Below are 20549 nucleotides of genomic sequence, written 5' to 3' on the forward strand. Positions count from 1 at the left end.
TGTGTCAGGTGTTCAAGGATTGCTTAAATGTTTAAAAATGTTATTGTGAAACTGTGTTTTTCCTGTATTTAAGTAGGTCCACATAAGGTATTTATAAACTCTCTCTCTAATGTATATGTCCAATAATCCTCTTCATTCTCCATTCTCTTCCTCCATGGATGGGTGTTAGTGGGTGGATATGTAAAAAAGAGAAAGAAGCTAGCATCTCTGTCTCTGATGTGGCATTTAAAAAATTCTACCATGTAGTTTTTACCTGCTGGTTGGTGTACCTGTTTATATCCCATAATAGACTATCAATTCCTTACTGGTAGGGATGATATTTTCTTCATCAACAGAACTCCCTTGTAGCTTATAGGATGGTGCTATCCATATTTGAATGAAGACATTCTCAATCTTCCGTGAATGATAATTGTAATTTTATGCAAATATTTTCATTTTAAGTGCAGGTCAAAAAAGTATAAGTTGGTAGTTGGAAAAATCTGGTGAATATTTTCTTGCGTAAACTTCCTGCCAGTATATCTGTTAGTGCTTCCACAGCTGTGGAATTCTCAATGCTTCTGTTATAAAACTGGCACAGTCCCCAGGTCTCTGACAAGTTCAGTGGTTTGAAAGCTAAGTCGTTTTAATTAGAAGCATTGTCGTCTAGAGCAGTGATATGATACTGATAGCTTCAAGAATGCTCTTGAATGTGGCATATAAGGAAGAAGAGGGCTCTAGGTAGAAAACTATACCAGTGTCTGAGGGCATGGTTTGCGGCTGAGCTGGGATCAGCAGGCCAGGCCAGGACTGGCATTATTAATGAGATAATGTGGAAAGGTTCTCACAGGATGTTCCCTTAGGCAACCTGTTAGTAGCTGAGGAAGTCTAGTCCTCCTGAAATGCCCAGATAAGCTTATAGTAAAGGTCAGAGCAAACTGGATATCTCATCCAGAGTATTGGGCAACATTTGAGGGAGCAAGTTTCAAGATTCTGGGAAGCAGGAGTTCATCAGGTCAAGGGTCTTCAGAGCAATGGCAGAGAATTCACCCATCCATGAATGGGTGTTGGCTGCAGGCAGGGTTATTGATACTTTCCTCCTGCTGCTTTAGGGATATGTCATTGCAGCTGTCTTAAGAGTTTGAAGGTCTTGGTTGAAATGTCAGTAGTGGGGAAAGTAGACACATCATAAAGTGCAGACTCTATATTCTGTCTCACTTGGGTCTCTCTTTTCTGCATTTCATGTGGCACTGTGATCATAGAATCAAAAGTACTCTGGGACAGTCCCAACTTTGATGCAGAGTTTTTATGAAAATTGGAAGGACTTAACTTGACAACCATTGCCTCGCCCTATTTCAGAATTCTTAAGAAAGCTTGGCCCTCCATAATCAAGGCTTTCACCTCATACACCCAAAAGGAATCAGAATTCTTTATGAGACACTTGGAATATGTGTGAGTCCATCACTGTTGTATTAAATGCCAGGGAGGCTACTCTTCGGAGAAATACCTTTACCTGTACACATGTAGGTTTTAAGGTCTTCAAGGATGGTTCTGTCAGTGGGAATTTTAAACTCAGGGCAGAGAGGTATTTGAAAAGAGGATATGAGTCAAGGAATAGATGACAGTAGTTGAGAGACAATAAGAACAAACAAAATGATAACTCAAAAGTTTTACGTTATAGTTTAAAATATATGAGAAACAGTAGACTGATGCCCAAGGTGATGATTATCTTAAAATTGAAGAATTAGTTTATCACATAGTATTAATATATTATCCAACAATTCCTTGTGCTTCTTTGATGGTTTGTCATGGAGAAAATGTTGAAAACCCTTGCCTGTTGTATATATTTAAAATGTGTTCACCCAAGCCTTAGCCTACTATGGAGGACATGGAAAATACAGGAAAATGTGAACGACACTATGTTCCAAAATCTTCCCTTGTAAAGTTTTAGTTTCTTACAACAGTTACAGGCCCTTCTTCCAGAAGTTCTCTTTTTACAATATACACTTCATTCTCCATATCCATAGGTTCCACATCTGCTAATTCAAGCAGCTTCGGATCAAAAATATTCGAGAAAAAAATTCCAGAAGGTTCCCAAAAGCAGAACTTGAATTTGTTGCAACTATTTACATAGCACTTACATTGTATTGGGTATTATAAGTAATCTAGAGATGATTTAAGGTATATGGGAAGATGTGCGTAGACTATATGCTAGCGCATTTTATATAAGGAACTTGAGCATCTGTGGATTTTGGTATCTTTGGGGATCCTGGAAGCACCCCCGCCCCTCATGGATACCGAGGGATGACTACATACATATTATCATTCTTGGAGTAGGGAGTACAAGAAGGCTCTAAAACACAGGGTAGAATTGTACATGTGTACGATACATAAGAAGGAGTTTTGATAACCTGGTTAAATGCTAAGGATTCATAATTCTGCCACCAACTGACTGACTCTAGGGAAAATTGGTGTCCCTGGTGTGCCTTGTTCATTGTGAGAAACAGTTTGCCCTCCTTTTAATTTGTTCCTAAAGTCCGATATTCCCATAGACACCTCAGGCCAAACAATGAGCCTTACAGTAATCAGGATACATTTTTTTTTGCCTTTAAAAGATATTTATCTATAACAGAAGTGATATTTAAATCAGGGGTGAAAGGATGGATGAGTTAATAAATAAGGTTGGAACAACTCACTTTCCATACAGAAAATTAAGATCCCTACTTCACACAAAACACAAAAGCAAGTTTCAAATAGATTAAAGAAAGCTCCAAGTGTAAAAAACCAAAACTTTTAAATTGCTTGAAGAAAATATAGGCAATATCTTTAGAATCTTGGGTCACAGAAGGTTTCTTTTTTTATATATATATACAGCAGGTTCTTATTAGTCATCCATTTTATACACATCAGTGTATACATGTCAATCCCAATCTCCCAGTTCATCACACCCCCACCCCCCACCCCCCACCGCTTTCCCCCTTGGTGTCCATATGTTTGTTCTGTACATCTGTGATTCTATTTCTGCCCTGCAAACCGGTTCATCTGTACCATTTTTCTAGGTTCCACATATATGCGTTAATATATGGTATTTGTTTTTCTCTTTCTGACTTTCTTCACTCTGTATGACAGTCTCTAGATTCATCCACGTATCTACAAATGACCCAATTTCATTCCTTTTTATGGCTGAGTAATATTCCATTGCATATATGTACCACATCTTCTTTACCCATTCGTCTGTCGATGGGCATTTAGGTTGCTTCCATGACCTGGCTATTGTAAATAGCACAGCAGTGAACATTGGGGGGCATGTGTCTTTTTGAATTATGGTTTTCTCTGGGTATATGCCCAGTAGTGGGATTGCTGGGTCATATGGTAATTCTATTTTTAGTTTTTTAAGGAACCTCCATACTGTTCTCCATAGTGGCTGTATCAATTTACATTCCCACCAACAGTGCAAGGGGGTTCCCTTTTCTCTGCACCCTCTCCAGCATTTGTTGTTTGTAGATTTTCTGATGATGCGCATTCTAACTGGTATGAGGTGATACCTCGTTGTAGTTTTGATTTGCATTTCTCTAATAATCAGTGATGTTGAGCAACTTTTCATGTGCTTCTTGGTCAACTGTATGTCCTCTTTGGAGAAATGTCTACTTAGGTCTTCTGGCCATTTTTTGATTGGGTTGTTTGTTTTTTTAATATTGAGCTGCCTGAGCTATTTATATATTTTGGAGATTAATCCTTTGTCCGTTGATTCATTTGCAAATATTTTCTCCCATTCTGAGGGTTGTCTTTTCGTCTTGTTTGTAGTTTCCTTTGCTTTGCAAAAGCTCTTAAGTTTAATTAGGTCCCATTTATTTATTTTTGTTTTTATTCCATTACTCTAGGAGGTGGATCAAAAAAGATCTTGCTGTGATTTATGTCAGAGAGTGTTCTTCCTAAGAGTTCTATAGTGTCTGGTCTTACATTTAGGTCTCTAATCCATTTTGAGTTTATTTTTGTGTATGGTGTTAGGGAGTGTTCTAATTTCATTCTTTTACATGTAGCTGTCCAGTTTTCCCAGCACCACTTATTGAAGAGACTGTCTTTTCTCCATTGTGGGCACTTGGCACAGGCTCTGAAATTCTATGTTAACTTTAAAAACACACATGCTAACATAAAAGCATTTAATATTGTAACTAGATAGTCCAAATGCCATCAGTTAGGATGCTTTCAGCTGCAAGTAACAGAACAACCAACCCAACCTGAATTAAACAATGAAAAGCTTTACCAACTCATATAAAAGGAGGTCTGTGTAAAAGGGCAGGATGGGCTTCAGAAGTGGTTGATCCAGCGTATCAGAAGCCTGTTCAAAGACCCAGGTTCTTTCTCTCTGTCTCCTCTACCATTCATGGGGTTTACTTCATCTCAAGGCAGATTTCCACTGAGGTTGTAGATAGTTGTCAGCATTCCTGGCTGTGCATGACCTTGTGCATGGGAGGAAGAGAAGAGAAGTTTGTTGCTCTCTCTAAGGGTGAGAAGGTAATTTCCCAGATGCCTCCAGCAGATCTCACCTCATGAGCCAGAAGTGGGCTCTTGCCTGTCGACCTACTCCAGGAAAAAAGGGTGAGGTGAGCATCCTGAGATGCATGGTAACTCTGGGGAGAGAGCAATAATGAAGAGAATTGGGGCTCTGTTGAGGAGGAAGAAGGGGAAGCAACCAGCAGTATTCCCACTAGTCATTTTGTTTTAATGCTACTCTTTTGATGTCTGTTATGCCATAAGGTTTTTGACTTAGAACTATTTTTTATGCGGCCATATGAGATGTCTTTCTTTTTTTCTGAGTAGTGTGATTTCTCTTTTAAGATGGAAGAGTGAAGCCAAATTTCAAAATATCCATCCTTTTAGACTTGAAGATATGAACAGCAAATGGATACAAGTTAGCAGAAATATACCAACAGCAAATTCAAAGAACACAGCCAATGGTCAGTAAGAGAAATGAAAGTTTCCAAGAATTCAGAGGGTTTGGCTCAGAGTCGTTCTTCACCTCTCACTATGCAGAGGCTCTATGAGAGAAAAGGATAGTGAGCAAATACTGCAAAATCCTTAATGGGTGTGGCAGGAGAGTGAGTGAGTACAGGCAGTGCTGTGCTGTAGGAGCACCTGGGAATTCCAGGTGACGGGAAACCCTTCCCTGAATGTTTCTCTCATATGACAGAGAAAAGCATACTAGAGATCGTTATTTTGGTATGTCCCGGCTGGGAAAGAAGTAGAGAAGAGAGGCAGAATGACAGTAAACCCTGGAGCTGATTATCTTCATCAGTAAACTGGGAGTTAGCAGAACACCTGACAGAAGGCAACCTTGATAAAGGGAGTCTCTGGTGAACAGTAAGTGGAAGAAGCGGCCCATAGTGAACCCGGGGTGTCAGGGCTCCCTCATCTCTTTCATGGGCTAGGTAGGGGCGTGCATTGGATAGTCAGGATTTGAAGGAAACGGAATGATTACAAAGGAACAACCTGGCTGACTCTTTCTGATGGAAATGAAATATCACAAGGATTGAGGGAATTACAGAATGTTAGGGAGGAGAAGAATATATCCCTGGGAGAAGAGAGCAGAGTTAGGCTGCTTGTAACCCTAGCCCCTGTTGAGCTGGATCCCTTTTCCTTTTATCACACTCCTGAACCTCCTTTCCCCCCCAACACACCTGCACAAAGCTGCTAGAATGCAGCACCAGCTGAGGATGTGGCTGGGAGGGGAAAGTTTCCCCTAGACTACACAGTAACACCGACAGAAGTGCTCCACAGAACATCCTGAGCCACTGAGAAGACACGGCCAGGCCTGTGCACTCACAGCAAGGTGGAGAGGAAGGCACAGTGCCCGCAGAAAAAAGATGCAGTCTGTTCTGGAAGAAATAATAATTTCCCTTCAAAACAGAAGAGAGTCCTGCATGAGCAATTAAGAACCTGAGTTTCATAGAACATTGGCTCAGAAATGATGATAATAATAAAATAACAGAATGAGGTGGAAAGGGGAAAATATGGGGCCAAGGAGACTCATAGAGAACCAGTTTGCAGAATAAACAAATGAGAAGTAGCTAGGAACGGAATAGTCATGGCTGAAAAATTAACTTACTGACAGAGCACAATCTTGAGATATTCAGTGAGTGCAGAAGAAAAAGAAACAAAGATTGAAACAAGTGAAAATGATAGTTGTGGTATTAGACTTCCTGAAGGTGGAGCTGAGCTAGAAGTATGGGCCTTCAGTTTTTTGTTCAAGTTCCTCTTGGAATTAGGTTTTTGGTTGCAGAGAATTGACCACTTTAGACAGCACTCATTTGGAAATGTGTAAGCATTGACAAATGGTGAAAATGAATGTTCATGTTCTTCCTAGAAGAATACCAATGAGATGAAAGATTTATTTATAGCCTGAGATACCAGGAAAATTCCCCTTTGAAGCAATTTGTTTCCTGGCAGTGATTTTAAAAGCTCCCTTCCCCCACCACATGATGATTTTCTGTGCTTTGCAGGACCTGGTCTTTTGCTAAATGTAAATACTGACCTGCTGATCTCAGGGCAAACTGCTTTTCCTATAGCCAGAACCCACTTTGTAGGACAGGTTCTATGGAGAAAAAAATTTTTTTTGTTCTGTCAGACATTTATGGTTAATCATTGACATTTTCTACATTAAAAAAAAAGTCTCTCAAGTAAGTCTGGGTGATAGGTTAGCATGAAAGAAGAGCAAACAAGTCCACTAATATTTACTTTAGTTGACTAGAAAACTGAACTTTCATTCCTTGCATGTCACCAAGTATGGTTTAGAATCTTTACGTTGTAAATTGCTGTGGGGAGTAGATCATAGAGCAGAAATTGGTTGCTGGAATGGACTTGTCATGAATTATTCATTCACTACCTAGTTCCTAGGAAATCAGCTGGAGGAAGTAGTTAGTCCAGTTTGATCGCAGGAGTGGTATGCTAAGGGCTCTAGCAAGCCCTTACAAGTCCGGCAGCAGCCACGATGTGCTTCTGCTGGCTGCTGTAGGGCAGCAGCTGCCGTGCATTGCAGGCGGAGCCAAGGAACATGCTGCTGGGGGAGAGCTGCACTGAGGACTCCCTGATGCTTCTTGCCAGAAAATGAAGCTTCAGGTAGGAGAAGTGCCCAGTTAGCGTGGCCGGATTTCTCATGGATCTTAGGGATGCCATTAGGCCTTATGGAACAAATCTGCATAGAACTGGAGTTGCTCAAGGGTGCCTCACTAGTGAGGTTGCCAGCCAGAGAAGCTTAGCAGTTTATTTCCATTTTCAAGGGTGTACTTTGTTTCTAACAAAACCGTTCCTTGAAATTGTGAAAAGTATTCTTGCGCCAAATAAACATTTAAGTCTATAAATTATAGCATATGTTTTAATGATATCTCCTACTCTTGGTGTAAAAAATGTCTTTTTTATTGACATAATATTGGTCATATAATTTAAAATCATGGAATTATGACTTTGGAAAATCATGAGAAAGACAACTTAGTTTATAATTTGCATGAGCACAGCTGCAGGCTCCATTGTATTTTCTAGAGGAAAGGCACCTTGGTTCTTTCTGCTGGAGCATTCATTTTGGGAAGATCTTTTAGCTTCTCATCAGATAGAAAATGCATAAAAGATGGAACAGTAACAAAGGGTCTTTGTTCTATTTGTTGGTATTATTTACTGTGTGTACGCGCGCACGCACACTCTCTCTTTCTCTATCTTTCTCAGTAAGCCAGACATATAATTTCATTTGGCAGGGACATTCTAATGTTGCCATTTGCATGTCTGTCTTATTTTATATGGATGCTCTCTCTGTTAACTTTGCTGAGGCTATGAATTGCTCTTGAGCTGGAGGGACAAAAGTAGTAAAGATGAAAAGAGTCAGCCTCAAGGAATCTGGGCCAAATTGGATATACATACTTCATCATGAAATACCATTTATAGTTTTGAAACTCTTAAGTAAACAAACATCCCTTGAACACATACACTCTGAGCTCTGAGACAACCAGTGAAGATCAACAGTCTCCTTCTGCATCATTTTCTTTAAGCTCCACAAGAGAAAGGGATCTTTGTTTTGTTCACTCATCATTCCCAAGGGCCTAGAACAGTACTGGGCACATAGTAGGTGGTTAATAAATATGTTCCCTGAATGAGAATGTTCTGTACTAAAGAAAACAGTCTTCCTACAAAGGTTATAGTATTTACAGTGTTACAGTTTCTATGAAAACTTTTACAACAAATGTATTCTGAATTGTATTGGTAAAGATTTTTCAGGTAACTTAAAGGAATTATGTATTTCTTGGATATATAAAGAGTTTTAAAGCAGCAGAAATTAAAATCCATTCATTTTACTGTCTGTATAATTAAGGTTTTTAAAAAATCAACAGTGAATACAAAGACCTTTCATTTTTTGGTATAACTTTATTTCATGTTCAAAAAATGAAAATTACTTAATGGAAAATGTATTTGGAAAAGAGTGTATTCATCAATACCTTACTAGGAATATTATCATTCTAATCATGCCATGTTACATGTAACATTTTAAAAAGCATTTATCATTCTATGTCAGAAGGCTTTTAAAACTATAAACCCATTTATTCATAACTTCTAGGGTAAGTTTAAGACCAGTATGTTTGGAGCTGAGTGGAACTAAGCAGGGCAACATATTCCCCATAGATAATATCACATTTGAGAGCTCAGTGGAACCAAAAGGGGTCATCTCTGTTATCTCTCCTCCCTGCTCCCACACAAGCCCACTTTATAAAGGACAAAACTGAAATCCAGAGAACATAGATGAATGGCCCAAGAACAAATGGTTAGCTGTTATGGTTTTACGCTTGACCATCTCAAATTTTTTAGTTGCTTGTTACTTTATTATTGCCACATTAAAGCTTAAAAAAGTGAAGCAGATAATCACACTATTATAAATTTGGACTGTATTATTTTACTGAAGACAACTATTAGTGCATCTTGCATTACTTTAAATAAATTGTCTTAGTCTATTTGTTGAAATACAGTTTTATAAATTGTAGACTTTTCACGCTTTTGTGATGTATTTTTTTTCCTGAGTTAAAATTGTAATGGCTAAATGTGCCCTAAATTTTATTTCAAATTTGAACTTTTTTATAAAATGATATTTTGTTCTATTTTTGTTACTCCTTAAAACTATTTTTAAAAAACTGGGTTTTGCTTTTATTTTTGAGATAGATGTAGATTGTTGCATAATTTTTCTGAGTCCTTTTTACGGACTATATTAGTCTGCTTGGGTTGCCTTAATAAAATGTTACATGTGTGGAGACAGAGAGGTCTCTCTCTCTTTCCCATCTCAAAAGGATACGCAAAATGTGGTAAATCCATAAAATAGAATGTTACTTAGCCGTGAAAAGGAATGAAGTATTGATACGTACTGCAGCATCAGCAAACCTTGAAAACATTATGTTAAGTGAAAGAAACCAGACACAAAAGGCCACATTTTGTCTGACTCCATTTGTATGAAAGACAGAAATAGAAAACAGATGAGTGGTTGCTAGGGGCTTGGAAGAGGGGGATGGGATTTTGTTTTAGGGTAGTGAAAATGTTCTGGAACTAGAGAGGGATGATGGTTGCTGAACATTTTAAGTATACTAATGTTACTGAATTGTGTACTTTAAAATGGTTGAAGTGGTAAGTTTTCTGTGTGTTTTACCACAAGAAAAAACAAAAAAGATGAGCTTACAACCAGAAAAATATTTTTTCAGGAAAAGGTAAAATCATGATTCTCATGAACATATATTAAGGAATTTATTATACTCATGTGATATGAAACAACTAGCAGATGTTTAACCAGTTCAAAGGAAAAGTCAAAAGAATACCAATTTATATAAAGGAAATATTGAGAACTACAAATGGAGACAAAACTGATTTTTCCATGGGAGGGGGGTGGAAGTCAAAAGTCACTCTCAAATAGGACATCACTTACTTATTAAGTACCTACATTGTACAAAGAATTGCACATAGCTCATAGTTTTCCATTGAAACTCAACATTTTCCCCCTATAGTCTCCCCTCTTTTGATAAAAAATCTCATAGAAAAATTATTCTTGATCAAAATTAAGATCCTATTGGATTTGGCCTGATTATTTATATAGGGACAACAAGAGTGTTAATTTCCCTTATGGGCCTTCTTAAGTTGCTTTGCTGGAGTTTTTCTAAGGAATATCAGAGTGGATTTTTTAAAGCCTCATTATTTGTGGTCCTAACATTAGGAAGCCAAACCAAGAACTTGCTATCAAATTTCACTTATAGCACCTATAAAATTTCCTAATTTCTTGAGGTCCCCCCAATACTCTGTTTCCTAGGCCTGCCAGGAAGTGGCTTTCCTTACTTGTCTGTAAGGCTGGGAACCTTGTAAGCCAGTTTTCCCAAGAAGGGCTCTGAAAAACACAGCCTGAGTTCCTTAAATGTGCCTGGTCATATCTGATTGAATGAGCACCATCCTTAAATGTGAGCTTAGCTGCAAAATCAGAGCTTCCAATTATGTCCTAGTAAGAAAGAGGACAGATTCTTATTGAACCTCTGCAGGTAACTTTATTGCTATAAAGATAAGAATATGCAATGAGAGCTATGAATTCGGGAGGGCTCAGGCAGGGAGAATAAGATATCATTGACAGGGGTTTCATTTCAGTTTATAAAAGCAGAGTCTACTTAATTATTGTGAGTTAAAGGAAAGAGAAAGGGTTTCCTTATATATATTAGGAAATAGAGTATTCAAACAGTATCAAGAATGTTTAAAACAAAACTAACAATATTCCCTCATCAATTCATTTAACCTTGTTCGATTAGTTCTTATTGCACTGAATCTTGGTAAGAGTTCTGGAAATCATGACTTAGTTCACTGGTATGGTCTCAGAGTTGTTTAAATGATGCCATCAGAAGCCTGTACGCAAAAGTACCTGGCATAGTCCTTTTCCATGGGCCTCTGACACAGCCCTCTAGCCTGTAGCTGATTGCAAGAGCTTTCAGGGAAACATCAGACTAAAATAAACAAACAGAAAATATCTGTAGATGGCAGAAGACTTAAAATGGCTGTGCTTACTCTATTAGTGATAATTTTAAAAATGAAATGTCTTATGAGAGTGTTTATTTCAAGAAACATGTAACTGGCAGGGAAATTTGGCTATTTCTTTGGCATGCAAAACAAGATAATTAAGTCAGTCCCCCCCAAATTTTAGACAAAATAATTATAAACATAATAAACTCTATATTTAAGGAATGCAATGAACAGTACATCTGATTTATAAAAAATGAATGAGCATAAACTTTACAGAGAAAAAAATCTTCAGATATAATAATCCTTACACATTAATGTACCATGAATACAACACAAATATATCAGGACTGTCAAGTAAAGAGATTCAGTAAGTCTGAAATAGGTCCTAAACTTTCTGTATATTAATGAAACTCCATAGTAGGTGATGGGAATCCCCAACTGAAAACCATGGGCCAAAAGATGCTAGATTCAAATATTAAAAGTAAAGTAGTGACCACGTTAACATTTAAAAAAAATAACAGAAATCATGTCTGATAACAACTGCACAGTACAGAGCAGCATCAGGACTCTGTTAAATAGAAACGTATCATGACAGCGCAGTACTGACATATCTCTTCTCATTTCATAACTCTTCCCATGCAGTTCATCAACAGTAACAAATCAAGAAAACCTAGTTAGTCTCAGTACCTTTCCTTTTATAGGATGAAAAGATAAACCTTTGTGATTTTTCAGGGCCCCCCTGGGAAATCTCAAAGACAGGTTTAGGAGCAAAAGATATCATGAAATTTTGATTTCATTTTATTTTACATTTAGGATTTGATTTTGTGAAGACAAGAAACCAAAAGTTTTCAGGAGATTTGAACATTTAAAAGAGAAATTGGATCATGGGTACCTGAGAAACAATGACTACTCATTTTAATATTTACTCTAGCTTTTTTTTTTAATATAAATTTATTTTTGGCTGCGTTGGGTCTTCGTTGCTGCGTGTAGGCTTTTTTTTTTTTTTTTTTTTTGGTTGCAGTGAGCAAGGGCTTCTTTTCCTTGTGGTGCGCAGGCCTCTCATTAAGGTGGCTTCTCTTGTTGCTGAGCATGGGCTCTAGGCATGCAGGCTTCAGTAGTTGTGGCTCGCAGGCTCAGTAGGTGTGGCTCGAGGGCTCTAGAGCACAGGCTCAGTAGTTGTGGTGCATGGGCTTAGTTGCTCCGTGGCATGTGGGATCTTCCTGGACCAGGGCTCAAACCCATGTCCCCTGCGTTGGCAGGCATTGGATTCTTAACCACTGAGCCACCAGGGAAGCCCAGTGGCTACTCATTTTAAAGTGACAATAAACATTTGAAAAATAAGCATAGCAGGTAACATTATTGTAAAGAATTTAACTCTTCCATAAGTGAGGAACCTTTGTTTTCTACTTAAATCAAGGACATAATAAAGTTAACATAAAAAGCACAGAAAATTAATCTGATAAAACACAGATTCTGTTACCTAGGGATATGGTAGAGAAGGTAAAGAATAACTCTACTGAGAATAAAGAGGTTAAAGAATAACCTCTTACTGAGAGAAGACCAATTATCAAGAAAATTTGTCATTTTAACAGTTAAAATAAAATTCTAGTTTTGCATCAGTATAATATTTGATACTAAAGGAATTACAAGCTCTTTTATGAAATCTCATTAATTAACCCATCAAGAATGAGCCATCTTGGGCTAGGGCAAATAAAATTCCCTTTCCTCAAACCTTCTACAACTTTCTTGTTTTGTTCTTCACAAGTTCTTTCTCATTCTGGAATAACCAGCCCTTTTATTTTAGGACAAAACTATGTTTTCCCCTTAATAAACCAAAAACCCATCTCATTACTGAACACATAAAGTTGTACCTCTTGTTCACCATTGCTTCTAGTGGTCTCATTCACATGTGTTAGTTTTGACTTTTAACCAAAGTAACTTCTGTTACACAGAGGAAACTAGAGGGTGGATAATTGTGAGCTATCACACACCATCATTTTAGCAGACTAGCAGGGCTAACATCCAGCGTTAATACAACTTTTTATAGCTACACATATCCTTATACAAGTCTTGTAGAGGCAAAAATCGAAAACGTTTAACAGATTAACAGATTCAAAGACGCAGTCTCTTTGTAGCACATAGAAATATGAAGCAAAAGTATGTAAATTTAAAATTATGCTTACTAATAAATGTTTCAGTATTCTCACTTATAAATATTCTAGGCATCCAAATATAAGTTCATCAGAATAATGACTGGATTTGGTTAAACACAGATTTACATTTTTCATAATCTTAAACATTAGGTAGAGGTAATGGTAGTTTTTTCAATCAGAAAACTTATAAGTTTAGGAAAAATACCCAGATAGAATAAAAATCTATGCTTATACTTAACACTGATAAATCAGAAAAGACATAGCTATGTTTATTAAACTATAAATATTAAGCCAGTCACATTTGCCAAAAATTTGCCTAAATTATGTTAATCTGATTTCTTAAGACATTTCTGAATTGGTTTCTGTAGGGATGTTTTTATAATCTAGCACACTGAAAGTATTAGAATTTCACCTTCCCTACTTTCTAGGAATTTTAGGAATACTCTATTTATACAAGTACTTACCTATATAAGTCAACTTCTGGTTCTGGATTCCTTTAATATCAGAGATTTTATAATCTAATAAGATTTATAATCTAATTTAATACCATCCCTAGGTAGAAAATTATTACATCTTCACACAATGAAAGTTAAAGACCTTTCTGAATTACAGACACATAGACATGCAGACACAAAGCTTATAGCTTCAATTCCAAAATTTCAGCCATGGGTCAAGAGTAAACATAAAATTACAAAATTCATTGGTCTATATCAAAGAGCTGTTTTCTTTCCTGTGGCTATGAGTTCTTAATTGACTTGAGCTCTGAACAGACAAATAGACAAACAGAAAAAACTAACAAATCAGATTATCTGTAGTCTTACCCATTAAACCATTTGTAGAAATACAGAGATTATAAAGACGATGAGACCATAAAACCAAATTCCCAATGGAAAATAATTTATCAGAGGTAAACAAATCAAGGCAAATATAGTAGAGAGCCAAAGTTCTCTCCCTTCCAAGCACATCCCAGTTTTCCCACCCAGGATAGGATAGAATCATGTGGTTTGAATAGGATACAGATGGCTCTGACTGTCCTAAAGAAATTACTGTTATCCTGGCCTTCAACCATTCACTGTGGCAAGGAGTAGGGGCAGAATGTTGCTAGGAAACAGAAATTCCCTCCTAGCTCAGACAGTGGCTAGACCAAAAGACTGGCATTAGTTACCAGCCTATGCCATTGACTAGAAACAAATAAATGGATAGCAACTTAACTGTAACAGAATTTGGCACCAGGACCCGGAGAGTTGCAAGTAACAGACCCTAATGTGGGAATTGACCAAATGGATTTAAGTGGTGATAGATAGGCAATCTCTTGTCAACAGTGATTGTTTTAGGCCAGTCAGCACCCGCTCCTAGAGCTGGGAGTGGGAACCAATCCTAATGAAGGACAAGGCTGGAAAAATCAGGGCAAAGGTGTCTAGTTGAAAGCAAATATTAGGACTTCCTAATATTCCCCTTTTGCAGAAAAATAAAATATTAAACTTGAGATTTTCTTGTACTTTATTTCCCAAATTGAGCAATTTGATTATGATATCATGGGCATGGATTTCTTTTAGTTTATCCTTTTTGGAGTTCATTCACCTTCTTTAATCTGTAGGTGTATGTCTTTCTCCAAACTTGGGAAAATTTTAGCAAGTATTTCTCCAAATATTTTTCAGCACTGTAATTCTTCTTTACTTTTTGGATTCTACTGATAGGACTGTTAGACTGTTTTGCTTCACAGATCCCTGAGATCTGTTCATATTTTTAAAAAAATCTTTTTTCCTCTCTGTTGATTAAATTGAATACTTTTTCTATCAGGTTCTTGATTCTTTTATTCTGTCATCTCTCTGCTATTGAGTCCATTTTATTTCAAGAGTGTTGTGATTGCTCATTTGAGTATATTTATAATGGCTGCTTAAAGTCTCCATCAGATCTCAGCACCTCTGTCATCTTATTAGTGTCATCTTGTTATTGATGTCCCATCCTTTATTTTTAACCTATTTGTATTTACATATTTACAGTGTTTTTCTTGTAGGCAGCATGTAGTTATGTCTTGCTTTTTTATTCAGTCTGAAAATCTCTGCCTTTTAATTAGGGTGTTTAATCTGTACACTACACACACACACACACACACACAAATACATACACATGTATGTGTATATAGCTAAACTTTTATATTATAACTGTACATTCATAAATAGTTGTAAAAAATGATACAGAGAGAAATCATGTATTCTTACCCCACTCCCTCTTTCTTCTCTTTTTCCTGCTATCAAATGCTTTCTAAGAATTCCTTTTTGTTTTATCTATGGTGTTAATGACTATATATCTTTGTGTAGCTTTTTCAGTGTTTGCTTATCTTTGGAAGTTTTGATTTGATTGTTTTTTATATCTTAAATCTCTTTAACTTTTTGAACATTTGGGAAACAGTTATAATAGTATTTTGATGTCCTTTTCTGCTGATTCTAACATGTGTACCAGTTTTAATTGACTATTCTCCTCATTAGAGGTCATATGTTATTCCTTCTTTGCATCTCTGGTATAAATCATTTCTACTGCATACCAAAGTGCAGAGCAAAGCACTTGTATGATTGAGTTGCTGCCTGAACTAGTTACTTTTTTTAATGGAATATAATTTTTACTTGAAAGAATAACAGTCAAACTATAGTTATTTTGACTTGGGTATTTAGCAAACATTTTCTCTAACTTGAATGAATGAGCCAGTCTTTCACTTTAAGGAAAGCAAGCAACAGTTTTTGTTGCCAAATTTGAGGTTTCTAAGTAAAACTTAGAATTTCAGAAAACTTGTATCCACCACTGTGAGCTTTGTAGCTTTTCAATAATTAAAGATTCTTCTGATGCAATTGATGGTCATATTAATGAGTGTGGGGGTTTTTGATATTGCATAATAAAATGTGTCAATCTTGGAGATTTGCATAATTCAGTGAGCCAATAATCTCTAAATGGCCAAGGTGTGATGTTATAAAGTCATGCATGGTTAAGAGATTGTTTCAAAGAAAGATGGGGCAGTTGATTTTAATGGAGTATTAAAAGTTCATTAATATCATTTCAGAATCTAAATGCCAGGTAACTGTTGAGTTTTTGTGTAGTACAAAGAATAATATCCACAGTTGTTTCATGGTTATTAAAATACATATTCCTTTTCTAACTACATAACTGTATAAAGCCAAATAGTCTTCATTTACTTCAGTCAAAACAGCATATCAGAGGAGATTGAATGCACAAGCAGATATGAGAATCCAGCTGTCTTCTATTAATTAGACAATAACAAGATTCATAAAAATATAAAAACATGTTACTCTGCTCACTTTAGTTGTTTGTTTGGAAAAATAGTTGTTTTTCATAGAAATGTTATTTTAATTTGGTTTATTATTGTTAATTCTAAATGAATTAAGAGATTCATAGTTTTAAAATTGTCCATTTTAATTTCTAATATGGTAAATATCAATAGATATAACCCACATAAACAAAAGGTTTTTGGAGTCCTTGGTAATTTTTTATGTTGTGAAGGAGTCCTGAGACCAAAGGTACTGCTGTTCCTCCTGGCATGGCATATATATTCCAGGGTGGCTGAGGGCAGGAGGAATGCTGGAGAAAGGAATAGCAGTTTCAGGAAAGGAAAATATTTTCCCAGAAACACTCAAGGGTAATATCTTTAGAGAGAACTTTCTTACATATTTACCCTTCGTTGCAAAATAGTGTGAGAAAGTGAGAACTTTTGGTTGGGTCTGTTGCTGCTCAGAATAAAGTTGGAGTTCCGTTGGTGACGATGGATATTGGGTAGACAGTTACCCATGTCTGTTACACATAAGTTGGTGTGTGTGTGTGTGTGTGTGTGTGTGTGTGTGTGTGTGTGTAATGACTGGTCATGTTCAGAGTTTCAGGGAAACTCCCACATGAAGTTCTTTTGTTTGACTGCTTTATACAGAGTCCCCAAAACTTGCTTAGACACCTCACCTCATTGTCTTCTTGTTAATTCTTGGCTTTTTCCAGGGCATGTTTGGTCTCAGTAGGCTCTGCATCTTGGCTCTACCCGCAAGGTACATTTTATTGGAGTCACATATGGACTTGCAAAATCATTGACAGGACTGATTAAATTGTGAAATGTCCCATATTTTTCAACAGAGCTTCTCTTTATCTTTGTGATTTGGTAGCTTCTTACATTAACAAAACTTTCCTTTCTCACACCTTGACTCAGTTTTTTCCAGTCTGTTTATCAGTCTGTTCCCTGACTGACTTATTTGTATTAACTCAATTGTGAGCTCACTGCCATCTTTTACACAGAAATTTACCTTTTCAATAGTCATGATTTGCTTTATAAAAAATGAGTCATAGCCTTTATGGATTATTCTGGCCTGGGATTTAGAATCAGACTTGCATCTTAAAGTGTGGCCTGGGGACCAGCAGCATGGGAGTCACCTGGGAGCTTATAAGAAACACAGAATCTCAACCTACCTCAGACCTAACAATCTGCATTTTAGCAAGATCCCTAAGTAATTCAAGTGCACAAAGTTTCAGAAGGACTGGTCTAAGGGAGACAACAAGTGAGAAGAGGGCATGGAGCTGTGTTCTGAGGAGGCTTCTTGTTTAATGTAGACAAAAAGAGTCCATAAAGAGATGTAGAGATGAGAGCCAGACAGGGTGGGAGGTGTGTGGTATAGCAGTGTGACATCTCCATGCCCTCTCTGAGGAAGGAGAGTGCAGTGAGGCTCTCGTCTCTCCCAGGGTTACAGGATGGTGGGACCCACTGAGCAGTGACGGAACGTATTAGAGACTGTGTGAAGATAATTTGCCAGGGTTTTTATCACTTAGGCATTGAAGCTTAATTTCAGCTTGAACTGGATTGGAACTCTTTTCCTCTTTGTTATGCCTCGTTCCAGTTCTCAACATTGATGTTTGGCAAACTTTCCTTCTTTTCATTCGGAAACTTGACATTCTGGCTGTAGGAGAGAATGGTGTCACCCACTCTACCTGATGTAATTTACGTATGTGCTTTTTTTATGTCATTCTTCACCTTTTCCCTAGATGTACATTCCTCATTGAAACACTATTTCAAGGCACTTCTGTGGTAATGTTAACATTGTCACAGGCCTAGGAATTAGATTTATTTTTGTCGGTATTCTGTGACTGATACAGTTGTTTGTATATGGCAGTTGCATAGTAAATAAGTGTGGAATGAATGAGAAACTGACTTGAATGAGTCCTGGGATTTGCTTCCTTTCAGTAAGTCCAAATAAATGTAGCAGTGTTTAAGGGGAAAAAAAACAAAAATATGATCTTTTGAAACTGAATTGTTAATTTCCTACCAGATAGTGGAGAAGCAATACCAAATATTGACAACTTTCAGCCTTTAAAACATCTGTATCTTCTGGGGCTGGCTGTTTAATTTTACCATGTAAAATATTGAATTGTTCTAACAAGGAAGACAGAATAAAGGCTTTACATCATTAAATTTATTTCTCAAGTTCATAAAGTAAAGAGCAACCTTTAGATCTCAGTCTGGATTTATAATGTTACCTAGCTTAACAGCTAGGCTTCTTCCTAACTCAGTACCATTCTTTACGGAATAATGAATGTCAGAAGGTCTAGGACGTGAATTATTGCTGTTCAGAACTTTTCTGTAGATTTCCAGACGGTGTTAAACTGGCCATTTCTTGTAAGGTAGTAGGTAATTTTATAGTGGTTACAATTGGTTTTCTGTACAAATAATCCAAAGCATATGGTATCTTTGTTTTAATTTAGTAGACTAAATTAAAATTTAGTAATAAATCGCCAGCAGATGAGCCTTTAAGTCGGATTCACAGCAGTGCCGTATGTTTGTCCCTAGTACGTTCTTGACTCATGAATGAAACTTGAACGATTATAAATTTACCTTTTCTGTGGACAGAGGGACTCATTTCCCAGAGAGGTAGATTTTGGTGATATATTGCCAACACCTTGAGCACACTTTATAAATTTTTCTTTTCCTTTATAACTATCTAATTGACAAACTTAAGACCAAGAAACATTCTGTGAGACTAAACACTTAATAGCACTGTCTGTATTGTATTACATTTAAGAGACTTGAACTTCTATTCCTGCTCAGATTTATTAAAGTAAGGGAGAATTTAATAAAATTATTCCCAAAATTACACAAACACATTGCTATAAAGACAAAGAAGACAACATTGCCAAAACACGTGCTGACTACAGGCTACTTGGGAGATCTTGAAACACTTCTTCATCATCATTTTAATCTTATCAAGTGTTCATGAGCCAAGTGTACAGAAGTCAAGGCAGTCTGTGATTTGGTGGATTGAGGGGAAGGAGAAAGTCAAAATTTTCTTGGTGGCCAGCTTTCTTTAAGGAGAGCCTTGGTGGAATGGAATCAGCTCTTCCTCAAAGGAGTTTTTAAATGATCCACCAGCTCCTTTGTACTTCCTTCTGATCAAAGAATTTTACCTACATCTCAACCTTCTCTGATCTTCGCCATGGTTATTGCATGGCATGTGAACTGAAAAAGAGAATAGATAATTTAAAAAATACACATTAAGATCATCTCTTCCATTTGTAATAGTTTTTTATTTAACTCAATTGATTTAGAGCAAGGCTGAGTGGATTCAGGGAAGGTTACTTTATTATTTTTAAAAATCATATTTACATTTGGAACATTTGCTTTTTTTAGAAGTTTATAGTGTGGAATATTATTGTATTCATTTGCTAGGGCTACCATAACGAAGTACCACAGACTGGTTGGTTTAAACAACAGGAATTTATTTCCTCACAGTTCTAGAGGCTAGAAGTCCAAGAACAAGGTGTCAGCAGGTTTGGTTTTTCCTGTGGACCCTTTTCCTTAATGTGTAGATAGATGGCCATCTTCTCCCTGCATCTTCTGTGTATATCTGTGTCCTAATTTCCTCTTCTTCTAAGGACACCATTCATATTGGATTAGGGCCCAGCTTAATGGCCTCATTGTAACATAGTTACAATGTTAAAGAGTCCCACCTCCAAATGTAGTCACATTGTGAGTAATGGGAGTTAGGACTTCAACATATAAATTGGGGGTGGGAGGTTAACAATTCAGTCTGTAACAGTTGTGTGTCAGGGAGGTCAATTTAAAAGCATAAAGAACAGGTAGAATTACAAGAAGAAATGAAGAGAACATAAACGAAGGCATTGACAGTAGAAATGGAGATGGGATTTGAGATTGAGAGACATTAGGGAGGAAGAATTTGTTTTTAAGACTTTGTGACTTGAAGATGGAGGAGTGTGAGAAGGAGGAGGCTAGCAGGACTCTCAGATTTCTCTAACCCAGGAGGACAAACAGGCTTGAGGGAGTAGGTGTGAGCTGTGCAGTATCCCTGCAGAGTACCCAACACTTTGCAGCCAGACAGCCTGGGTAGGGTCATCTGTCCTGCTTTC

The 20549-nt window shown here is 37.0% G+C and overlaps 1 protein-coding gene across 1 annotated transcript in view; it reads left to right on the forward strand.

The window, feature by feature from the left end:
• The window catches only part of MARCHF8 (membrane associated ring-CH-type finger 8), a gene marked incomplete at its 3' end in the record, with an annotated part of 105649 nt that overhangs the window by 64601 nt on the left and 20499 nt on the right, over nucleotides 1-20549 (forward strand). The gene's annotated exons all lie outside the window — the stretch shown is intronic.

This window comes from Hyperoodon ampullatus, assembly GCF_949752795.1.
Source record: "Hyperoodon ampullatus genome assembly, chromosome: 1".
Taxonomy (NCBI): Eukaryota; Metazoa; Chordata; class Mammalia; order Artiodactyla; family Ziphiidae; genus Hyperoodon; species Hyperoodon ampullatus.